This window comes from Cavia porcellus, unplaced genomic scaffold (assembly GCF_034190915.1).
Source record: "Cavia porcellus strain 051 isolate PalLab524CR breed Dunkin Hartley unplaced genomic scaffold, mCavPor4.1 scaffold_25, whole genome shotgun sequence".
NCBI classification, from domain to species: domain Eukaryota; kingdom Metazoa; phylum Chordata; class Mammalia; order Rodentia; family Caviidae; genus Cavia; species Cavia porcellus.
In genome coordinates, this window is record NW_026947508.1 from 28,004,571 (window position 1) to 28,028,909 (window position 24,339).

The 24,339-nt window shown below is 44.6% G+C and overlaps 1 long non-coding RNA gene across 1 annotated transcript in view; it reads right to left on the reverse strand.

Annotated features, from left to right (window-relative positions):
- Positions 1–19,280, reverse strand: part of LOC134472996 (uncharacterized) — a 33,841-nt gene extending 14,561 nt beyond the window's left edge. Inside the window, exon 1 of the long non-coding RNA XR_010043077.1 lies at positions 19,033–19,280. This is a non-coding gene — a long non-coding RNA (uncharacterized LOC134472996). The remainder of the gene's footprint in view (positions 1–19,032) is intronic.
- Positions 19,281–24,339: the final 5,059 nt, after the last annotated feature.

A 24,339-nucleotide genomic window follows, 5' to 3' on the forward strand; every position in this document is an offset into this window, starting at 1 on the left:
CATGAGTACATAAAAGAACACAGAGGTCTTGGCACAAGGACACAGTGCTCAACTGTGAGGTAATACCACTGACAGACACAAAGAATCTAAATGAGGATTTTTGTCAGGGTTAGTTTCCCCACTGCTCCTGCCTGTGTCTGCATCAAACAACAGGGCTCAGAGGAAAGGGGCTGGATAGGTAGATATGGCCCTTTCTTCTTTCTTGAGGGACAGTTCTCCAGGTGGCCTTGAATTTACTCAGTTCTCTTTTTAGTTGTACATAGATATCAAGAGCAATTAGAATGTTCTGGGAGTACAATATCTTGAGATAGGTAGACACATGCTGAAACAGCCTAGTATCTGTTCCAATCCTTCCAGAAACAACATGTCCTTCAAAATTGTAGTCTGGCACCTCATGTTGCCCTGGAGTATGAAATCTGAGGGGGGCTGCTTCTGGGGCCCCTCACTTGCAGTGCAAGTGGGGCATCTATGGATGAGATTCCATCTGCCCTGGCCACCTCCCAGACCCTTGGGGAACTTCCTTGCAAGGAATCTCTTGCTGTATGTCTGTAAGAAATAAACCCACTGGGGCTGGGGATTTAGCTCAGCGGCATAAGCACCTGCCTTGCAAGCAGGCGGTCGTGAGTTCGATCCCCAGTACCGATAAAAATGAAAAAGACAAAAAAAAAAGAAATAAAGAAATAAACCCACTTTACATAATATGTATAATATGTTCTACGTCAGATTCTGGCAAATTGGTGACCAGTGTGCAATGAACCTGATTCACATCGCTTCTTTGGCCTCTTCTTTCCTCCCTCCCTCCCTTCCTTCCTTTCTTCTTTGTGTCTTTCCATCAGTAATGCCTCACTAGTTTCCCACAGAGTGTTAGGTACTTTACCAGGGCATGAGAGCATGATGTAGTTCCTGATCTCAAAGAACTCCTGGACTGTTGAGGGTTATACAGGACATTTAGTGGCTTTGGGAATACAGAAAGGAGCACATACTTGCAATGCATACATTTATTAGTCTCCTAACCTATTCAAAGTAGACAATAATACTTGACTCATTAGGTTTCTCTGAGAATGTTGCCTGGCATTTAATAAAGGTTTGATAAGCATTTGTTGAATTGAAAATGTGTTGGTATAGAAAGGAACAAAGCTTGGTATCTAAGAAAACATGTGGATGATCGAGAAGACATAGTGGGTAAATCCTGGGTTTTTAGCTTGGTTGGGAGTGGTTCTGGGTAGGGTCAGAAGAAGAGAAGGGAGAGCAGATCCGAGGAAAGACAAAGAAATTAATGTTGGATATTGTGTTTGTTACTTTTCTCTTGTGAGACAAAATAAGAAACGAAAAGTTTATTAAGCTCATAGTTTGTGGACGTTTCATTCCATAATCTGCTGGGTCCAAGGCAGGGTGGCACATAGCAGAGAGATCATGGTGACAGGAAACAGCAAAAGCAACAACAGCAAAAAGGGAGGAGCACCTTTCCATCCCTTATAGCACACGCAGGCTGTCCACCCCGGGGCGGGTGCAGCATTCACGTCACCAATGCCAGGCCATGGACTAATCACAAGCTCTAGATTCAGCCATCTTGGAAATGCCCACCTCTCATGAGCACATGAGGCTTTGGGGAGGGACATCCAGGCACAAGTCATAACAGATTTAATAAATTTAGAGGAAGACAAATCCTCAAAATCCGGTAGGAAGATGCCTCCAGTTAGGGTAGGCTAAAAGCAGCCAGACTGCAGGTGAGGCATCTGGGCTGGGAACAGAGACTAATGAGTAGGAAGAAAATGACTTGGGCATGGATGAGACTCACAGAGACTTACAGATAAACAAAAAGAGTCTATGCCAGAGTTTTGAAGAATAGGTAGAAGTGAAAGGGTACAGGACCAAAAATAAAGTATCTCAAAGGAAGATGAGAAGGAGCTGAGATTAGCTGAGATGTGGATTAACAAATGTGTCTACTGGTACAGTTCTTGCAAGGGTGGTGGGGCAGAAACCAGACCTCAGTGGGGGAGGAGAGAATGAAGGAGAGAAAACACCGCAATTCTTCTTCCAAGAGCTTGGGCAGCGGTGGAAAGGAGGAGATTTGAATGATGGCTTGAGGAAAGGGAAGTCTGGTTTGGAGTGGAGACAAGCTAGGCCAGTTGTTAGGCTAAATAAGGAGCCAGTAGGTCAGGGGAAGTGTGAAGTCAGAGGCTGAAGTTGCAGAATTGTGAAGGGTTGAAGCCAGGATTGTGGCACGTGGTAATCCCAGCACTCAGGAGGCTGAGGCAGGAGGATAGCAAGATCCTGTCTCAAAAAAAAATAAAATAAAATAAAAATAAAAATTTAAAAAGAGAAATGTAAAGGGTTGGTAAGAAACAGATACATGCAGCCTCCCGTTGGGCATCCCTTGTCGCCTTTCAGTGTGTGTAGCTGGAGAGCCCTTGCCAACATGGACTCCATCTGTGCTGACAAGAGGATCCTTTACTCCTTGGCATGGACAGAAGTGGGGGTGAAGGAATGTGATTTGGTGTCCGTGTCCACACCATCTGCACTGACAATAACCATATGTACCCAGATTCACATATAGCCTTTCCAACACACTACCTAGCATAGCAGACATCATTAATGCACATGGAATTTTTATTAAACAGGCCTCCCTATGTCTCTGATGAGTTCTTGGGGATCAAATGAGAAGCATACCTAAATGTTTTGAAAAAACAGAAGTGATATAAAGAAAATGGTTAAAGTTGTTAATGTCTTATCATTATTGACAAAGAGGTTCACATACACACACTCACATGCACCTGTGAGCACATGCAGAGGCTCTCCTCCATCAGCCTTGCAAACACAGATTCACACCCAAGCTCACATTATTAGGCTAGGGCATACGTGTTCACACAGGGGCATGAATCCACTCAGGCACACAACCTGCACAAAATGAAGCTGAGCTTCATATCTAGAAGCCAGGGAGCAGCTTTGCTCCAGGATATTTATTTCAGGAGATTCAATCTGTTTGGAGCAGGAGAGAGAGAGAGAGAGAGAGAGAGAGAGAGAGAGAGAGAGAGAGAGCCAACCAGGAACTTCTGAGTCACAGCTCCTAACCTTGGAGAGCCCTCCTACTTCAGGCCAATCCACATAGTCATCAAACACATCCCATTGGAGGCCTGCACAACCTCGCCACCCCAAGGCACTTTCTTCCCTCCTGGTCTCACTGCTGCATACCTGGCAGGTGAGCAGTATGCAGATAGGTTGTCACTTGGGTGATGAAAAAATTGAATTCAGGGAAACAAGGCATTTTCTCCGTGAAGCAGCATGTGTCTGTTGTTAAGAGGGTCTCAGCCTTTCCAAGCCCCCAGTCAGCTCTCTGCTATTCCCTTTAACAGCTGCTTCAACTCTTCTCATCAAAGCCACATCTCTGTATCTCCTGGCTTTCCTCTGAGCACAGAATCTCACTTCTTCCTCTACAAAGAGCATAAACAGGCTAGGGACCACCAGGAGCAGACCTCTCTAACTTTTTGAACCACCACCGAAGTATTCAGGGCTAACCTCTCCCTCGTGCTCCACATCCCTCTCTCCCATCCCTGTCAGAAACTTGCCTCATCAACTGTCTCCTGGTTTTTCTCTTGCATCTTCACGATCTTGCTCTTCCCCTCACATGTAAATATGGTCATCAGTCTCCTACTTAATAAAAAATACTCTGCTATTCAAAATTTTCTTCTATTTGTCACTTTGTACCTTTCTTCATTGCCAATTTTCTTTTAAAAGAGCTTGCCCCCTCACTCTCTCCTCTCTCCACAATCTCATTTCCCAAAGCACAGCGATAAGTGTTCTGCACCCCACTTCCCCCCACCACCTACATGCAGAATCTTCCCAGGGACAATAGCCATTTTTTTTTTTTTGAGCTGGACCAATTTCCTCTTTTCAGTCCCTGCACAGCGGACCTCTCAGGAGCAATGGATACTGTTGACCCTTCCCTTCTTCCTGGCACTGTCTCCCCAGGCTGTCATCTCTCTCGACAGTTACTGACTGTCTTGATTCCTTTTACATCTCTGTCCTCTTAATGTTCTCTTGTTCCTCTGCCCAATTTTAGACTCCCCATTTCTAATCATTATCCATCATGTGACTTCTCCTCCCTGAAGATGTCTGAAAGAAGAGATTTCCATTCCTCTTTGCAACTGAGAATCTCAGATTTAACCTGAATTGAAACATCCTCCTGCCTGAGTTTCCTGGATCCATTCTTCTTCCAACTTACGAAATTACACCTCATGCAAATGGTCCTTTAAAAAATACAAATCTGAGTAAGTTTGTCCTTCAGCTGCATAAATTCCCAGATTTGCCTTTTCTTGCCTACAAGATGAAGTCCAAAGTCAGAGAGGGTTTTTGGGGCCCCAGTTTCCTCTATAGCCCCATCCCTCAGACCTCCCCTCCCCGTTCTTCCTGCTTGCCTTTACAACCCCTCAATCGCATCATGCCATCTTTTGTCTCCAGAAATTCAATCATGGGGTCATCCTAGGACACCGTCCCCTACCTTCATTCCCTCCCTTTACTTAATTGTCCTTCAGGGCTCAAATCAACTGTTTTCTATTCTCCAAAGCCCCCTGCATTCCACATCCATCCATTTACCCACTTCTTCATGTATTCAGTGAAAGAAGTTGCATGTAAACTTGAAGGGGCCTGAAGCGAATGTTCAGTCCTCCGAGGAACCTGCCAGGGCAGAAAGGAAACTGAGAGAAAAGGAGCATAGGTCTCTCTGGTCTGAAGGTTTGGCACTGAGAAGCAAAACTACTGAGAAGGCAAAGGTTCACTGAGCACAGAATGATTGTGCAAGAACTAAGGGATTTCTCCCATGTCTGTTTTTAAGATTCTTTTCAAGCTATAAACATATAGGGTTTCCCACTCTATATGGACAGGAAAGCTGACTTAACCGTAAATCATATTTATTGGGCACTATAGTACAGGCCTTGAACAAAGCATGCTATAAACATTTTCAACTGAAATCCTGTGGCAAGTTAATTATTGTCACTCCATTTTGCAGATGAGGAAAGTTCAGAGAAGTTAAGTGTTTTGCCCAAAGTCTGATAGTAAATGACTGGTAGAGTCAAAGATCAAATCAAACTGTCTGAACCTAAAGGGGGACCTTGATTGTGACATTCTTGTCCCCATTTTTACTACTGGAGTGTGTTTGTGGGTGGGGAGATCCTAATGTGCCACGGAGAGGGGAAGCCCATTGATAGTTCCCACACTATGTCCCCATGGCACCCATCCTGTGTGTGCTGACAGTTTGACAACTTATACAACAGCTGGTTTGCTCGGAGGAGATCTCTGTTAATTAAAATAGCACAAAGGGAGAGCAGCGTAAACCATGTCAGCGGGTAATTAATGCAGAGGAGAGCGCACTTGTGCAGGAATGCTCAACTGCTACCTGCCAGAGCTTTGCTTCACTTACTCCCCCAGCTCAACTCTGCTGCTTTGTCCCTCTGGCCAAGAGCTGCTGTCTGTCTGCTTAACCCTATAGATTGGGAGGGACGGTCTAGTCACTGGAGCCAGAGCTTGCACTGTTGCTTTTATTGAGCTGTGGCATCCTTTGAACTGAGCATCTTTCCTGGATGGCAGGAGGCAGCAGGACAAGCGATGCTAACTCTTCCAGGTTCCAGAGTTTGGGAGCACTGTCTCCGAGGAACTGTCAGGCCCCGCCTGCCCGTGCTGTACCGGGCTGCCTGCCAGCAGTTGTGTATGTCCCAGGGCAGGGTCTTGAACCAGCCTGCCTCAGTGTCCAGTGTACTGGAATGAACCAAACCCAACCCAACCACTGCCTGTGTCCAGCCCTTGACTTGCTTCCTCTCTGGACCTACAACCTGGTCCTAAATTTTAGCAATTTGTTAGAATTCTGATCTCCTTGTTCCTGCTATCATGTTATTACTTTATTTGTCTTTTGAGGTGAAGTCTCACTATGTTGTCCAGACTGGCCTTGAATTCTTGGATTCAACTGACCTTCCTGCCTTAGCCTCTTTATTGTTGGGACTACAGTTGTGCCCATTGTACTGGCGCTTGCCTTTCTGTTTTTACTAAACTTTATATCATGTGATAATTTTAGATTAACAGATTTATAATGATAATAAAGGAAGTTCCTATATACCCCAGACTCATTTTGCCCATTATTAACATTTTATTTTACTATACTGCAATTGTCAAAACTAAGAATCTAACAATGTGCACTTGACTTTTTTCTTTTCAGTGCTAGAGATGCTAGAAAATTTTCCCTCCTTGGAGAATAAGCTCCAAATTTCTCTCTTCTCCACCCAAAGGTCCAGTGATAATTGTTGCAGAACCGGGGATCAAACTCTCAACCATGCATTTGCAGGCAGGCGGTTAGGCCACTGGGCCAAATCCCCGGCAGGTCTGGTGATAATTGTAATGTGACCTATTTCAGCACCTGCACTGACTCCCTCCACATCCTACATTGCTCAAATCCATTCCAAAAGCCAAGACCACCCAAGAAGGACCAGCTGTAGCACTAGAGGTCAAAGTTTTCATTCAGGGACCTTCATCAAACTCCTCTCCCCTTAAGCTTCCAAAACTACCTTTTCCTCAGAAGCATTTCCTGGCCACTAACCTCCACTAATTCCACCAATAACCCTTTAGGCACCTGCTCAAAGGCAACTCTAGCCTTGAAGCTCCCAGTCCAATTCAACCCAGCAAATATTTATTGATAATACAGAAACAAATCTCATTTATTTCCTAAAGTTGAGCAGATCCCAATTCTCTGAAAGAAACAGATATCTTTGTCTATGATTAAAATTATGTGTAAGTTGTCTTACTTTCCTCCTCATTGAGACAAAATGCCCAACATCCACAACTGAACTTTAAACCCTTATTTTAGAAGTTTCCATCCTTACATGGTCAGTGGAATGGTGAAAGGGGCGAGACAGGAAAAGCAGACAGAAAAGGGAGGGGACAGGGAAGAGAGCTATTCTCTTTCAGGTCCCTACGCCAGGGACCCACCTCTTCATCCAGGCCCTGCCTTCTAACAGCAAGTCGTCCATACCACTCCCATAGTTCAATCACCTTCCAAATATATTAGGTTTCCAGGCCACTTTTTAAAAATCTAAACCATGACGCTCTGCTCCTGTTCCCCAAAAGGCTGGAGGGTATCTCTTTATGGAATAGGCAGTTAGTCAATCTGTAAGAAGCATCAAAGGTTTAACAATTTCAGCTTATCTTGAAAAGGCCAACTCTAAATTCTCCTCTGAAATTCCAGACAAACTTTTAGCTATGAGACCTATAAAATAAAAAACAAAGCTACACACATGCAACATACAATGGCACATTCCTATTCTGAAAGAAGGGAATAGGGTATAGAAAAGAATGGAACCACAGTAAAACCAAAATCCTGCAGAGCAAACATGAAATCCTGTAGCTCCATGTCCCACACTGAGGGCAAAGATAAGAGCTTCAAAAGGCTTGGATGGCTCTGCCCCTATCACATTGCCAATGTTTGTAAACCCCCTACACACACACCCTGGCCTTCTTGCTTGGCCTGGTATTGCTCAATACCTGCCATTGTTCCTCATATGTCCTGTGCCCAAATTTATAGAGCCTTACTCACTTTTTGGCTTCACTCTCACAGTCTCATGCATTTCCAACTCAAGAGTACACTGCCTGGCCTCCTGGGCCTTCTTCTGAAATCTGAGTGGAAGCCTTCCTGATCCAACAACTACTGTATACTACATGCACCTAAAACCACTGATGGATGATGCCAAGGTCTGCTGTGAGCTCCAGCAGAACTCAGGACACTTTGAATCATGTCTGCAGTGGTCTCTGACTGTCTGAAGGGCTGAGCACTGTGAAATGAATCCAAAATCCCAGCAAACCAATTTCCTAGGCGGCTCTTTTAAAGCATGGTGCCCGAGAGATGTGTTCTCAAAACAAAATCTTTGACTCTTATACCTCTTATCCTGGAAGGTTGAGGCCATGCTGCTTCTCTGGATATTCTCAAGGCAACCTTCCTATTGTCTCAATGAAATGTACTGATCTTCTTTTTCAGTGCTAATCTTTTCAGCAACCAAGCTCTGCTCAGCCAAAACTTTATAGGCCCTAGCTTTACAGGAATTTCCTTTCTGATAAAAAATTTTTTAAGTTTTTTTTCTTTTTGAGACAAGATCTTACTACTTGTTGAGGAGGTTTTTGAACTGACTTTGTAGCCCAGGCTGGCCTGGAACTCACACTAATCCTCCTGTCTCAGCCCTCCTGAGTGCTGGGATTACAGGCATGCATCAGCTTGCCCAAAACTCAAGATTTTTAAAATAATTCAGCTGTGCCATTTACTCTTGATTCTTCATGTAGAGCTTACTAAAAGCCTCCAGCAATACTTATGCCATAATCTCAACATTGAGTGCCTTGAAATTTCTTCCACAAATTAGTCTACCATCTTTCCCTGTAGTCAACAATAATGTACTGTATACTTAAACTTTAAGAGGGTGGATCATATTATGTTCTTACCACAGCAAAATAAAAATTTTTAAGTTATTAGGTATTATTTTCTATATTTTATTGATTGTCTCTTATAGTACTAAGTTTTCTTACTTAGATTTGTAATTGTAATTCTTGAACCTATCTTTGGAAAAATTTTCCATGGATTCTATGAATGCCTTGGGCTATGAGGCCATTGTGAATTGTTCCTGAATGGTGTGGTTCACTAGCTCTAAATCAATTTTTATATTAAGCTGGGTTGTTTTGAGATTGAATTTTTTATATTTGGGAGATAGTGCAAAATTATAATCATCCACTCACACATTGCTCAAGCCACAGGTTCTGATGTCTCAGAGTGACATGAATTCTCGTGGTTTGGGCTGAATGACCCATTTCTACCTGTGTCCATACTCTTAGGGAATGAGTAGGTACAGAATTTTACAAGCACAAATTAATGGCAAGGATAGCCTTTATCTGCCTTCCAAATGCAGGGATTCTGGTGCTAGCCTGGAGACTTAGCCTGGCTTTTAACAAAAGTCCAGTCCCCAGACCTAGATTTCACACATTTTTTTGTGTGTTCTATGTGTCTTTAGCTTTTGCTCATTCCTGAAGAAATAACAATATTTTTTCAGAATTTAAAAAATATGAAATTTTACTTTTGTTGTTCTCAAAGTCAGATATATATTTTTAAACTAAAAATATGGGAGGCTGAGGCAAAGTAATTGAGAGTTTGGGGCCAGCTTGGGCACCTTGTCTCAAAAACAAATGAAAAAACTGAAAATTAAAGTTATAAACATCAAAACCTTCTATACTGCCTTTCTATGAAACAAAAAGGCCCAGCTCAGTCTGCCATCTTGAGCGGAAGTGCTGAGAGCCTCCCTGAGCTCCTTGGGGACTGAAGGGCCTGGGAGTCCCTGGGACCTCGGTGGGCCAGCCTGGAGAGAGCCCAGCACCCAAGCCTCCCTCCACACCAGCACCAGCTCCCAAATCAGCCTCTCCCAGAGTAACCTCCAGCCCCAGGCCAGCCAGGGAGACGGGGTGCTAGTGAAAAGGTTGAGACAGATGGGGCTGGGTGTAACAGGAATGGAGTGAATGGAGGGGAGAGGGAGGGAAAGAGAGAGAGAGAGAGAGAGAGAGAGAGAGAGAGAGAGAGAGAGAGAGAGAGAGAATAGGTATTGCAACAACTGTGCCCAAAAGGGCTGGGGATTTAGCTCAGTGGCATAAGTGCCTGCCTTGCAAGTGCACAGTTGTGAGTTCAATCCCTGGTACCAATTTTTTAAAAAACAACTGTGTCCAGGCCATGAATGGAAAGGATGCCAGGGTGGGAAATAAGTATTGGGCAAAAGTGAACTTTCTCAAAGTAGAGCTGGGAAATTTTGCTACTGTGTAAAGTGTTGTGTACAGCCTGTCTGACTAGGGCTTGAGGGGTGAAGGAAAAACAAATGAATAAAAGTGATCAAAAAGACACATAGAGAGAAGTGGGACAGAGAGACAGGCAGGTGGGCATGTGGCAAGAGAACGGGATAAATACAAGAACAGGGGCACAGCCGAGCACGGCGGCACACACCTGTAATTCTGGCACTCTGAAAGGCTGAGGCAGGAGGATCACAAGTTTGGGCCCAGCCTGGATGACCTGGAGATTTAGTGAGACTCTTGCAAAATAAGATACAGCTCAGTGTGAAGACTCTGGAATGTATCTCTGGGCAACCCCCCTAGATTCCATCACAAACCAAAAAACAGAAACAAAACAAAAAAACAAACAAAATACTCGGGGCTGGGAATGTGGCTCAGAGGTAGAGCACTTGCCCACCAAGCTCAAGGCTCTCAAGGAGGGCCAGAAAAAATCAAAACAAAAAACAGTTGCCCGAAACCGACTCCTCCTCCCTAAACTTGATCCTTATACTCAGGTTCTCTGCATTCTCCTCGGTCTCCTCCTTCCTACTACGAAGTTCAGCGCGAAGCTAGCGGGGGCTGGAGGTCACTCTGGGAGACGCTGATGCGGGAGGGAGGCCGGCGCGGGGCTTCCCGGAGCGGGCGCAGCTGAGGCCGGCGGGGGAGCAGGAGGGAGGCGGAGCGCCCCGGGCAGGGAAGCGCAGGGGTGTCGGAGATGGAGACTTAATGACGAGCCCGGGGTCCACCTGCTCAGATGAGCAGCCCGGGAGGTGGGAGCTGCGGGAAATTGGAAAAGGGACACGTTCATTTTTCAAAGCACTTTGCTCTCTTTACACACACACACACACACACACACACACACACACACACACACACACGTCCCTTATAGAGAGCCAGAGGCTGCCTGTGTTCTCATTCCCTGCGTGTAAAGGACCTCATGGAAAAAAGTTCGACAAGGGCGGCAGAGGGGAGGTACCGGGTGGCCTCCTCCTCTGGGCTTTGCAATTGTTTGTGCCGGTGCCCTTCCTTGCCAGCCCGGCCGCCCTGGTCAGCTACAGCCGGGTGGGAATGGTCAAGAGAATCAACAAGGCCAAGAGCTTGGGGTCCCCACTAGGCAGCACCAGGAGCCCCTGCTGCACCCCCGGAAAGATTTTCCAGGAAGCCCTTGCCCAGGACGCCCCTCACACACTCAGGGTCTCAAGAAACCAAGGGCGCCCACCAAGCCCAGAGCCATTCGCTGGGCCCTCTATCTCCAAGCCCTGAATGCAGACAGTGAGACCAGGCCTGGGCTGATTCCTGGACCAGGGAGGCAGTGGGCTCCTCACGGTCAGCTCTCAGGATCCAATTCCCACATCTGTCTGGAAGAGGGGCTACATCTCTTGAAAGCTGTGTGGACTCCATTCCAATAGCCAGGGGTGTCACACCCAGCTCCTGACACCAGGGAGAAGTCCTTCCTCCCACTCTGACCTGCTTGAAGAGCGGATGTTTTCTGTGTCTGGTAAACACGTTACCAGTCCGCACATAGACCACAGACTCTTGTGTGTAGGTGCATGGGCCTTAGAGGCTATGCCTCAGTAATCTCAGCCTCTATCCTAGATAAACACAGAACTCCATCCCTTCTCCGATTTATTTCTGAGTCTTGGTCTTTTAATACAGTGACTGTCAAAGTAGGATATGCAGGTTGTAGACTCTAGAGTACAAGTCACATAGACTATGATGAGAATACAACTGTCTTTACATATGTTTCTTTCTTTTCTTTTTCTACCAAGAATCAAACTCATGACCTCACACTTGCCGGGCAGGCACTGTGCCACTGAGCTATATCCCCGGCCCTACATTTCTTTCCAAGTCACCACTAGCTGTTCTTCCCCCACCACCAAAGGTATGTTATCCAAGTGACAGAGGTAAAAATTCCAAAATCATTTACAATACCTGATTCAAGTTGTCCATGCTCACTGGTAGAGTTTTATTTGCAGTGAGTATAAGGTAGTTTTGTTAGTCGCCAACCACTAATGACTCATCTTTCAGCTGAGACTTGCAGTGCACCACATCTACAGTCTGTTTGTTCCTGAGCTCTTATGGCCAGTACATCACCCCCTTGCAAGCCATTCACTGTGCAGGGCATGCTTTGGAATTCCTGTTGTACGTAATCACTTAGGTCTCACTGGTGTAGACAGGAGTCAGGGACACATTCCCACGAGAACACACACTGTAGCGTGTGGGTATGATAAAATATATGCAACAAAGTTTACCATCTTAACCCTTTTCAATTCAAGTGTTTAACCAGGGATTTAGCTCAATGGCATAAGTGCCTGCCATGCAAGTGTGTGGTCGTGAGTTCAATCCCAGGTACAAAAAAAAAAAAAAAAAAAAATTCAAGTTTGGTTCAGATCTGTGGTGCTAAGTGCATTCACATTTGTTGTGCAACCATCATCACTATCCATCTTGAGAGGTGTTTCACCATTGTAAACTGAAACTCCATACTTATTAAAGACATTTCCCCTTCTAATTATCCCTACCACTGACCACTGCACTCCCTGTCTATGAATTTGACTACTCTAGATACCTCAAACAAATGAAATTGTACATTTATTGGCTTATTTCATTGACTTTTTTATTGGCTTATTTCACTCAATATAATATTCTAAAGGTTTGTCCTTGTACCATGCGTCAGACTTGCCTTCCTTTTCAGAGCTAAACAATATTCCATTGTACATATGTACCACATTTTGCTTATCTGTTCATCTGTTGATAGGCATTGTGGTTGTTCTCACCCTCTGGATATTGTAAATAATGCTGCAATGAACGTATTTTAGTCTTTGTGCTTTCCGTTGTTTTGAGTATATAACCAGGAGTAAAATTGTTGTTGAATCATAGAATTTCCATACCTTTTCCACAGTTGCTGCATTATTTTATATTCCCACCAGCAGTCCACAAGAGTTCTAGTGTCTCCACATTCTTGCTGACATATATTTTCTTGCTTTGTTTTGGCAATACCGAGTCAACTGTTCTCAACAACTCCCTGTCCGTTAGCCTTCATTTAACCACTAATGGGTCTCATAGTGGGTATGAGACTTGTCTAAGCTTCCTTAAATTCATTTCCATTTTCTCCCTTCCTGGTACACTGTACGGCCAGGCCCTCCCCACCTCATTCTAATACTGTACCTCAGAATTATATACCATCCAACAGTTTAAAAAGAGAGAAAGAGACTCCCTAGGAATTAGAAAGAAATGTAAATGACAAATTTAAATGATAAATATTGTTGCTTGTAATATACATGTCTATGTAATATATTGTAATTGTTACATTTATGTCATTACATTTGGTAATTATTAATTTTATATTTGGTTACATTGTAAGATGCCATTGGGAGAATGATTTCATAAGATTTGTCAAGAGCAATAAAGACCTTTTCATCTAGGAATTCTAACTCTCAGAATCTACCCCAAATAGTTTAAAATAGAAAAAAAATTTTGAAAAAGATGTTCATCATAGCATTATTTATTATAGTAAGAAAATATTGAGAAGCAACTTAAATATCTAGTAATGAGTTATTCAAGTGGTTCCTTGTTCCATGGAACATTATCAAACCATTAAAAGGAACGGTCAAAAGCCCATGTATATGACTACTAGAAAGTTAGTATTGCAATATCAAGTCACAAAATTAGCTTTCTGGGTTGGTGACATAGCTCACTTATACAGCACTTGCCTAGCATGCATGAGATCCTGGGTTCAGTTCCTAGTTACACACACACACACACACACACACACACACACACACACGATTCATTATGCTTGTGGGCTATAATTGCAGCTACGCAAAAAGCACAATTAGGAAAATAATCTGAATGAAACTGTACTAGTGTGCTAAAAGTGGTATTAGAAAAAAGCAAAATCATCCTGGTAAACTTAGCCCTTTCTCCAAGAGTAATTTTATCATGACCTCTAACATTCTTTGATATTAACAACAATGTTTTCTTTTTCTTGGTTTGTTTTTTGTTTTGTGTGTGCTACTGGGGTTTGAACCCAAGGCCTTTGCACTGAACTACATCCCAGCCCTTTTATTTTATTATTATTTTTATTTTATTTTATCTTATCTTATTTTATTATTTTTTATTTTATTTTCAGACAGACTCTCACTAAGTTGCTCAGTTCAAACTTGAAATCATTCTGCCTCAGCCTCCTGGAGTGTAGAATTATAGGTAAGCACCACCACACCCAAGGTGGTGTTTTGTTAGTATATAAAGTGCTATGGAAATACAACTTCAAGATCATTCCCTTCCATTAGATTGTTACCTAAATCCCTCTCACCACATAATTAGAGTCACCTTCAGCCATTTATTTTTCAACTTTCAATATACTGTGACTATAATGAATAAAAATGCACAAGTACTAAAAAAGCTTTCTCTGTGTTACTAAGAAACAATTGTATAAATAGGCTACCTTTTGTTTATCCACTCATCAGGTTTTTTGTTTTTTGTTGGTACTGGGGATTGTACTCACGACCTTGCACTTGCTAGGCAGGTCCTTATGCCTTTGAGGTAAATTCCAGCCCAAGTTGATGGACTTTTTTTTTTTTTTAATTTTTTTTATCGGTACCAGGGATCGAACTCACTACCACCTGCTTGCAAGGCAGGTGCTTATGCCGCTGAGCTAAATAGCCAACCCCAAGTTGATGGACTTTTGAGTCATTTCCACTTTGAAAAATTATAAATTATGACTTTTGTTCTGGTATGACATTTTGTACAAGTATTTCTGTGGCTATAGGTTTTCAATTCACTTGGGGAATATATGTACTTAGGGATAGAATTGCTGGGTTGTACAGTAACTCTGTGTATAAACTTATAAGGAACCACTCAATTGTTTTCCAAAGTAGCTGTACAATTTTCCACCCCCACCAGCCAGTTATGAGGGCTCCAAATTCTCCACATCTGCATCAGCACCAGTTATGTGTTGTTTTCATTTTAATATTCTTGTGGAGGTGAAGCTAAAACCCACTGTGGTTTGATTTGCATTTTACTAATAGCTAATGATGTTCACCATTAATCATTCTTTAAAAAAAAAAACAATGGTGAACCTGGTGTGGTGGTTCACTCCTGTAATCCCAGCACTCAGGAGGCTGAGGTGGGAGGATCCTTGCAAGTTCGAGACCAGCCTGGGCTACAACGTGAGCTCAAGGCCAGCCTGAACTGCATAGCAAGACCCTGTCTCAAAAAAGACAAATAAAATAAAAATAAAAAACCAATAGTTTCTTAACAAAATGAGATTAAAAATTTCCCATTCTAAAAGTAATTCATACATATTTTTAAATTTTTTTAAAATTTAAATCACACCCAAATAGGACCACCTAGGGGTAACCACTATAAATATTTTATTGTATTTCCTTGAATTTTTTCTTTATTCTATTTATTCTTTCTAAAATAAGGTCAAGGGCCAGGGATTTAGCTTAGCAGCACAAGCACCTGCCTGGCAAGTGCTAGGTCATGAGTTCAATTCCTGGTATCAAAAAATAAATAAATAAACTAAAAATAAAAAATAAATAAAGTAAGGTCAAGGCAATAAAATTATCTTTAGAAAAAAAAAAAAAAGGGACCAGGGATGTAGCTCAGCTAGCATGGCACCTGCCTGACAAGCACAAGGTCCTGAGTTCAATTCCCAATTCCAAGAAATACAATAAAATAAAATATGGTCCAGGTCATATGACATTTACAATTTTGTTATTGGCCTTCTAATGACATGGAAAAACCCTGAAACTTTTTCTAAACATTCCTGGCAGAAACAATTTTCTCAGCCATTTGCCTCGATAAAATGCTTCATTATGTACAGCTGTATTCAATGTTGTAAAGAATACAATAATTTGAGCTTATTCTTCCGCCCTCCTGGTAAGCGCCTGCTGCGTGTAGGCCAGGAGGAAAACCAGAGCTCCCAAGATCCCACCACGGTGGGACTCAGGCAGCTTATTCACCCGCCCTCTTGGTAAGCACCCGCAGCGTGGGCCAGGAAGAGAACCATTACCTGTGAGCCTACCGCCATGCGGGCTGAAAATTAAGCACCCTTCCTCTCCCACTCCTCCCCCCATAGCTACTGGGGATAGATGTCTCAGCATCTCTTGGGAGGACGACCATATGCAGAATAGCAAATATGGGGGATTTCCTTCTACCTTCTGTTTGAAGGCAAAGGTTGTTTTCACCATTTTGTTATGTTGCTTTTGCTCTATTCAGTACTCTCAATTGGTTTTATAATGTTTTATTTTTGGTTTGATTCTGCTATACCTAATTGACTAGACAACCATTGTGAAGTTAAGGAGATATACCATAGTACCTATTACTACTGTCCCAGTATCCTACTGTGAAATCCTGTACCAGTTTCACTGCATTGTCTCAATTGGCTTTGTTCTGTCTTGTGCTACTGCATTGTTACTACTTTCAAAATAAAATTTAAAAAAAGAATACAATAATTCAGTGCTTTGATACTGTTCCTATTGACCTGTGTCAATTAAAAAAATAAACGATACTGGGTCCAGGGATGTAGCTCATGGTAGAGCACTTGTGTAGGGATCTGGGTAGAGCACATAAGGATCTAGGTTTGATCCTCATCACCACAAAGCGGGGAATATTATGAATGAAAAAGGCAGAGGAAGAGGAAGCAGGAGGGAAGTATCAGCTGTCCCTTGTTCCCTTTTGATCTTTCTGTACTCTTCCAGGGTGGTACTAGATATGGAGCAAAGTTAATTCTTTTTTTTTTTGTCTTTTTTGAGACAGGGTCTCGTGCCATGCAGTTCAGGCTGGCCTTAAGCTCACTTTGTAGCCCAGGCTGGTCTCGAACTTGCAACGATCCTCCTGCCTCAGTCTCCCAAGTGCTGGGATTACAGGCATGAGCCACCACGCCCGGCAGAAGGAAGCAATTCTGACCCAACTTGCAGGACTGGAGATTCTAACTGTCCCCAGCATTGCACCATCCTCTTTACCCACACAGCACTAGAATGGACCTTGCCAAATGCAGGTCGACATTATCCCTTTCCTGCTTAAAGTTCTCTACTGCCCTCAGGCCAAAATCCCACGCCCATAAGGCCTGCCAGCTCTGCTCCCACCCTGTCTCTCTAATCTCCACCTGACTTCTCCCTGCCCCACTGTGTTCAGATCCTACAAACCCCACCACCCAGTCTCACCCTTGGCCTTCAGAGCTTTCCAGATCTGACTCATCCTCTGCCCTCCTCTCCTCTCCCCTCCCTCTTCTTTCCTCTCTTCTCTTAAAAAGGCTATTCCAAGCCCCTCGGCCACATTAGATTCAGTCCCCTGCTAGACACTTACTTTTCTTCCAATATATATTACATGTGTTACAATTGCTTTAGTTGGGGCTGGGGATTTAGCTCAGCGGCATAAGCACCTGCCTTGCAAGCAGGCAGTCGTGAGTTCCATCCCTGGTACCGATAAAAAGACAAACCAAAAACAATTGCTTTAGTTTCTTAAAAAATGAAAAAGTTTACTAGGGAAAAATGCAATCATAAGTAAAACCAGAAGAACACTTTCATTGCTGCACTTCAATCAATCCGGTTTCATTTAACATCCTCAACTATTTACCTCTCCTGTATTATTTTTATGCAAATGACACAGATCTTTTTATTTCATCTTTAGATGAAATAGAAAGTGTCTCTAAAAGATAAAGAATTTTGGAGGTTTTTTGGTACTGGGGATCCAGCTCATGACCTTGTGTTTGCTAGGCAGGCACTTATGCTGCTGAGCTAAACCCCCAGTCCAAGATAAAGAATGTTTTTTAAGAAGTCAGTTACAGTATCATTATTATGATTTTTATAAGATCAACTTTTGCTTTGTTTTGTTTCTTTCAACTCTTGCTTTGTTTTATTTTGTTAGTACCAGGAATTGAACCCAGGGAGCAATGAACTACAACCCTGGCCCTTTTATTTTTTTATTTTTGAGACAGGCTCTTGCTAAATTGCCCAGGTTGATTTCAAACTCAAGATCCTCCTGCCTCAGTCCCCAGTGGCTGAGATTCCAGGTGTGCACTGTCACATATAGCTACAGTGAAAACATTATGAGCCTACAGAAAAGTTGCAAGAACACTTCAAGGGACAGCCAGCAACTTCTTACTAATTCCCTGTTACAATTTTGCCACATTTGTTTTCTGAACCACACAGAGATTCAGTTGCAAATGTCACCCACCATCTTCACCCTTAAATGTTTCCATGTATGGTTCCTGAAAAGATTCTTCTATACAACAACATATTGATCATATTCAGAAAATTCAAGATGGATATAATGGAATATCTATAATTCATATTCAAATTGTGCCAAATGTTCTTTACTACTTTTTATTAGTATGTTTGTGATAGATAATAAATGCACTGATTGCAGGAAATATAGCTCAGTGGTACAGACGCCTCCCTGGCAAGCACACTGATTTCCAGAACAATAAATAAATAAATAAATAAATGCATTCATTGCAGGAAATTCATACAAATACATATTGCATCTTGATCCTTTTTACTTCCCTTTCTCCCCCCACTCCTGTTTCCCCCTTTTCCGTCTCCACAAACTCCATCTCCTGTTCCCTATCAGCTTTCTTTGATTTTGCTATTTAAATTATGCCAAATGTTCTTTACAGAATTTTTTTCCCAATGCAGTGCTCAGTACAGGATCATACACTGCATTTACTAGTTTGTCCCTTTAGTTCCATTTAATTTAGAAGCATAACTCTTCTTTCTTTGGGCTTGCCAGACCGTTTTCTCATGGGTTTGCATTCCTCTGGCTCTGTATCCTCTTGAGCATCCACCGTACCTACCTACGTGGGGGTGTGTCCTTGAGACCAGAAAGGCAGGGGGCCATTTGTGTCATATGAAGCTACTTGATTAAAGCATTCTATCACTTTTTTTAAATCTTCAAAGATCTGGGGTCCTCCTCCCCACAAATACACACTAGACTGGGATCCTGATGAAGGCAGAAGCCACGTCTGTTTTCTCTGTCTCTGTATCCCTCAAGCATGGCAGGCTGAAGTCCTCAAAGCGCACCTACCCATCACCTGTGGGCGGCGAGGCCTCTCCCTGCATTCTGCCTCATCACAGCCCTCGGCAGAACTTAGATCTCAGAAGAGGAAAATAAGCTCCAAAGGGAGAAGACTCCACAACACTACAGTTTTTCCCAAACTTTTCCAGCCTGAGCTCTTCCCTCCCTCCTAAAACTCACCTGAGAAAAGCTTCCTCAAAAATGACGCAGGTTTCAGTGGAAACAGAAATTCCTAGGAAGGAGCAAAGCAAAGCGCATTAGCTGTCCAGAGCCTAGGGGCTGGGGGAGAAGGGTGGGAGGCCCTATTTGCATTTTTTCCATTAACAAGCTGGAGTTGAGCTCACTTGCCTGGAGAGATAATTTGAGAGGGAAATCTTTGCATATTTTATTTAAAAGCACGCTGCGTTAGGCGGGTAATAATGCGCAGAATGGCGATTAGGTGAGGCCTGCAGGGGGCGGGGGTGGAGTCCTTTGCTTCCTCTCCAGCTACTCACCCACCCCTCCATCCTGAACCAGTCTCCTTAAAGGAACAGCCCCCTTAGGTAGGTTGAAGCTGAACCGCCAGGAATGCTGACACTGGTGTCACACCCTGGGGAGCCAGAGGGGTGGGCAGTAGAATTGGGATCAATGTCCAGAGCTGAGACTCCTGCCTGCCCTGTGGTTCTAATGGGCAGGAGTGGGGGCCAGTGGGTGAGAGACACCACCCCTATAGCTCTATAGCCTATAGCCCTATAGGGGGCTTTAATAATAAGAACTGTTTTGGCCATCTCCATGAGCAGGTAGATAGTGCTGTTATTTGTATTTCATGTCTAGGGGACAGGGATGCTAATTGGACACCGCATTGCCTATAATAGCACCACTCCAAGAATTCTTTAAATGCTAAAGGTACTCACATGAGCCAGCCCTTTCTAGAAAGGCTCATGCATACATGCAAACCAGAGCCTTCCTTTAAGTCCTGCCCCTCTGTGTTGCCCTGGGATTCCACAGCCGCCTGCAGAGGAGCTGGGTTTGTATAAGTCACCAAACCTCTCTGAGTCTATTTCCTCATCTGTAAAACAGACTTATTGATACTTAGCTCTCTGAGTCAGCAAAAGAAACCAGCAGCATAATAGAGGGCAGGGCAATGTTCCACACTGTCAAACTCTGAACCATGCAAGGGGATGTTGCAGTGAGGAGCAAATTCTTGAGCTGCTAATTTAGCAAGGGATTCTTGAGGGTGGTTATCCTTCTCCGGAAAAGGCAGCAGAGGCTGTGGTGATCCAGCGGCCCTGCCACCCTGGTTGCAGAACTCATATCCAGGTGAACCTGCTGTCTGACCTTGGCTATGGTTATTTCCCCTAGAAAATGTGGATGCAGTTACTTCACAGCCAAATGAGAAAAGCGAAAGTGACTTGAATTTTTTTTTTCAGTACTGAAGATTGAACACAGGGCCTTCACACTGAGCTACCTTTATCCTCTTTTTAAAATTTGTATCTTGGGGCTGGAGATTTAGCTCAGCGGCATAAGCACCTGCCTTGCAAGCAGGCAGTCGTGAGTTTGATCCTCGGTACCGATAAAAAGGAAAAAGACCAAAATAAAATAAAATAAAATCTGTATCTTGGTAAAGGGTCTCACTAAATCACTCAGCTGCCCAAGCTGAGTTTGAACTTGCAGTCCTCCTGCCTTAGTCTCCCAGAGTGCTGAGATTAGTAGTGGGCACCATCATACCCAGGTAAAAAAATTTTAAATATTATAAAGAGCCAAGGTTGTAGAAGACTCCATGAGGTAATTTGCCATTTCCAAATGAGCCTTAAATCTCCCTTTCCCTTCCACATGTTTTGGCCTTCCCATCTGTTACAAGGGTGCTACCCACTCTAACCCCCTACCTGTCCCAAAACACATGTGTACATCAGGGTACGCATACGCACCAGCTCGTTCTTAGGAATTAGTATATCCGAGTGTTTCATATAGAAGATGTTTTAGACCACGGAGATTGTAACTGTGACAGGGAGCATAGCAGAAGCCAGGTCAGCAGGGGTGTTCCCATCTGGGTGTGTCTGGGTTAGGAATGAATTCAAGCGTTGGATGGTGTGTAGGTCCCAGAAGGCTGTATGTGGATTTCACATACTCCCATTCCCAGGAAGCAGCATAGTAGCATCCTGTCATTCCTCCAGGTTACCATAGGAAGAAAGCTATAGCTATACCATAGGAGAGAACAAATTGCAAAGCTGCAACATGAAATGCACACTGGCTGTGTCTCACTCAGCTTTCTATTCTGAGTTTTTTTGTTTTTTGTTTTTTGTTTTTGTTTTTTTTTTTTTTAAATCTGTACCGGGGATCGAACTCACGACTGCCTGCTTTCAAGGCAGGTGCTTATGCCGCTGAGCTAAACCCCCAGCCCTCAGCTTTCTATTCTAATGATGAATCCTTGTCTCTTCTTCCTGAGCTTCCCTGAAAGCATCCCCCTCCCGCAAGCTGGATGCTCCCTAGTTTAGGGAACCCTTTCTACACACAGATGAGCCTGTTTTTCAAGCAAGAGGTCTACAACCTTGATTCCTTCTGGTAGGAGAGAGGTGAGAATAGAATGTGCAAGTAGAAAGAAATAAAGAAACTTTAGACTGGACACAGAGGTGCATACCTGGGCTCCTAGCACCCAGCGGGCTGAGGCAGGAGGACTGCAGTTTCCTGGGCTACATAATTAGATGCTGTCTCACAAAACAAAATGAAGAAGAAAGAGAAGGAAGTCGAGAAGAAGGAGGAGGAGAAAGGAAGGGGAAATGAATGGAAGGAGGGTGGAAGGAAGGAAAGAAGGAAGAAAGAAGGAAAGAAAGGAAGACTAGCAAAACAGGAGGATTCTATGTCTGCCCCAATTTCTGTCTCCACATAAACCCACACTTGATGGCTCTCTGTGTACCTGAAGCCAGGTGGCTCCTGGACAAGCAGAACATTTTACTGACCTTGTTACAGCATCCTGTCATGTGACTTGATGTCTCAGGTCAAGCTCAAAAGAGCAGTCAGGCAGATAAAGTCTTGGTCCATGATGTACTGTCGGCTCAAAAAGAAGCCCCTGGACTGGAGCTGTCTCTCAGTGGAGAAGCTCTCATCTAGCATGTATAAGGCCCTGGGTTTGATCCCCAGCACCTCCCCCAAAGTCTGTGTGATAATCCAGTCTCCTGCTTCTGAAGCCCTTAGATTTCTGTTTCCCTCCTCCCCAAATTCCTTCACTTTTCCCTGATCATTCTTCTCATCATCCACTTGGACTCATCCCGGGTTGCTCTTTCCTGACCTGTTCCTTGAAGTTAGTCTTTCTGTTCTGCAGCCTCTGAAGAGTCCTGCAGAAAAATAGCTCAGGCAGCATTGTCTAACCTCGTATTTTCCAAGCACTTTTGATTGCAGAAGACTTTTTCTTAGTACCTACTGGAACACACCACTGATGCCTCCACGGCACTGCTTATGATGACTTCTATTAGCACTGTCACACTACACTCTCATTACCCTTGTCTGGGTCTGTGTCTCCTGTTGTGAAATCCCTACAAGATGGGACTGGGACTGAGTCATTTGGGTCTCAAGTGCCGCAGTATGGGGTTGGGCAGATAGTAAACAGAAACATTTGTGGATTTACATTCAAATAAAAAATTTTTGGCATAAAATATTTTGCATGATGGAGGAATTTGCTATCTTTTACAAAGATGAGGACAAGAAGAACACCTAAGAGACAGGATCCCGGTAGCACAAGGAAGTATTTGGTGACAAATGTCCATAGGAAAGAGATATCTTGCAGGCTGAGGGGTGCTCTGGGGATCTGGTACATCCTAAGAAGCTGGGATAAGAACAAAGTCCCCAGCATCTCTAGGATTCAGGCATCTTGAGACTTGATTGAAGTTTTACATTGTGACCTCTGTAGCCATCATGGATCTCATCAGAATATGGAAGCTAGGCTGGCCTGAGTGTTGTAGGCACAGTGTGGGCAGACTTGGACCAACACTTGCCCTCTCTGTAGGGTCTGGTTTCTCTGAATCATCCATTACCGTGTAGTACCCTGGAAATCAAGATTCTGAAAGATGGTTCTGTAAGGAACAAGACTACCCTGCAATATTCCATTTCTTTTCCTGAGAGGAAAAATATTCTCATTAAAGTTCCTGGGGAAAGTTTTTGTGGACTTGTGGGGATATCAGACTCTGGAAAAGATTATGCCAGTGGGGGTGCAGGGACCAGTCAGAAAAGGCATCACAAGCTGCAGCCGCTCCAGAATTTTGGAAAGATATTAAGTGGGATGAGAGATATGGCCATATGTGTCCTAGACAAAGGAGCCCAAACTAGCTCATGGCGATGGGGGATGGGGGGTGAGCATTGCACTGTCCAGATGAGGATGACAGTGGCCTGGATCCAGGTAGTGGGAGTGGAACCGGAGAAAAGGGCATGGACTGCAGAAATTCTGGGAGGTCAAAAGATTCCTCTGGGAAGGACTGAAAAAGGGCTTGGGGCCGACCTCGCCTATGTGACCAAGTGGACTGAGTGGCTTCCCGAGTGGGAAGAAAATGAGCTCCATTTCTGACCTGGGGAGTGTGAGGTACTGGTGGTCAGCCATGTGGAGGTGCAGATGGGCAGATGGATATGTGCATGGGGACAGGGACAGGGGCTCTGCTGGAGAGCGAGGCTTGGGAGCTAGGGATGGATGAGAAGATCCCTGGAGAAGTGTGGGAAGAGGTCCCAGGACAGCCCAGGGGTGCCTCAGCGTCTACACAGAACTGCCTCAATACTAGATGTCCGGTTCCCTCCAGCCCACTACTTTGCACCCCTTCAGACCCGCATCCCTCTCAGGCCCGCACCACTCCGTACCCCTTTCCTTCCAGCCCCACTCCTGCCAGTAGGCCCAGGGGTTAATCCTCCCTCCCCCAGAAGAGGGGCGCTGTCTGCCTTTGTGTGTCCAAGTGCCCGAGGCAAAGCCGCTGGGACGGACCGTGGCCTTCCAGGCAGCTGAGGTGAGAAGGGCGGCGGGAGGAGGCACAAAGCGAGGAGGGGGCCGGCTGCAGCTGTCCCGCGAGGGCCCGGGACAAAGGGCCTGCTGGCGGGCCGGCCCGGCCGTTTTCACGCTTGTTGGGATTAGGCTGGGGCGGCGGCGCCGGCAGCGTGCGGATCAACGGCGGGCGCGGCGCGGCGCGTGGGCGGACTCGGCCTGCCCGCCCCCGCTTTGTGCAGCGCGGCCTGCGCCCCTGGAGGCGCAGCGGGGCTCCGGGAGGCCGCCCCTTTGTCTGCGCCTTTGGGGACGAGCCCCACCCGAAGCGCGAACACCAGCTGAACGCCGCGCCGCCCTCGCCTGGTCTCGGCGCCGAGCACCCGAGCTCCCCCTCGCGCCCGGCTGCACCGAGCCCGGGACCCTCCCCAGGGGACCCAGCCCCCACTCCTGTCCTGCTCCAACCTGTCCCTCAGCCTGCCACTCGCTCGAGCAGACGAATGTCTTGTGGAATCTACTGGTGATAAATGAGAATGGAGCCGTCGGATGGACAG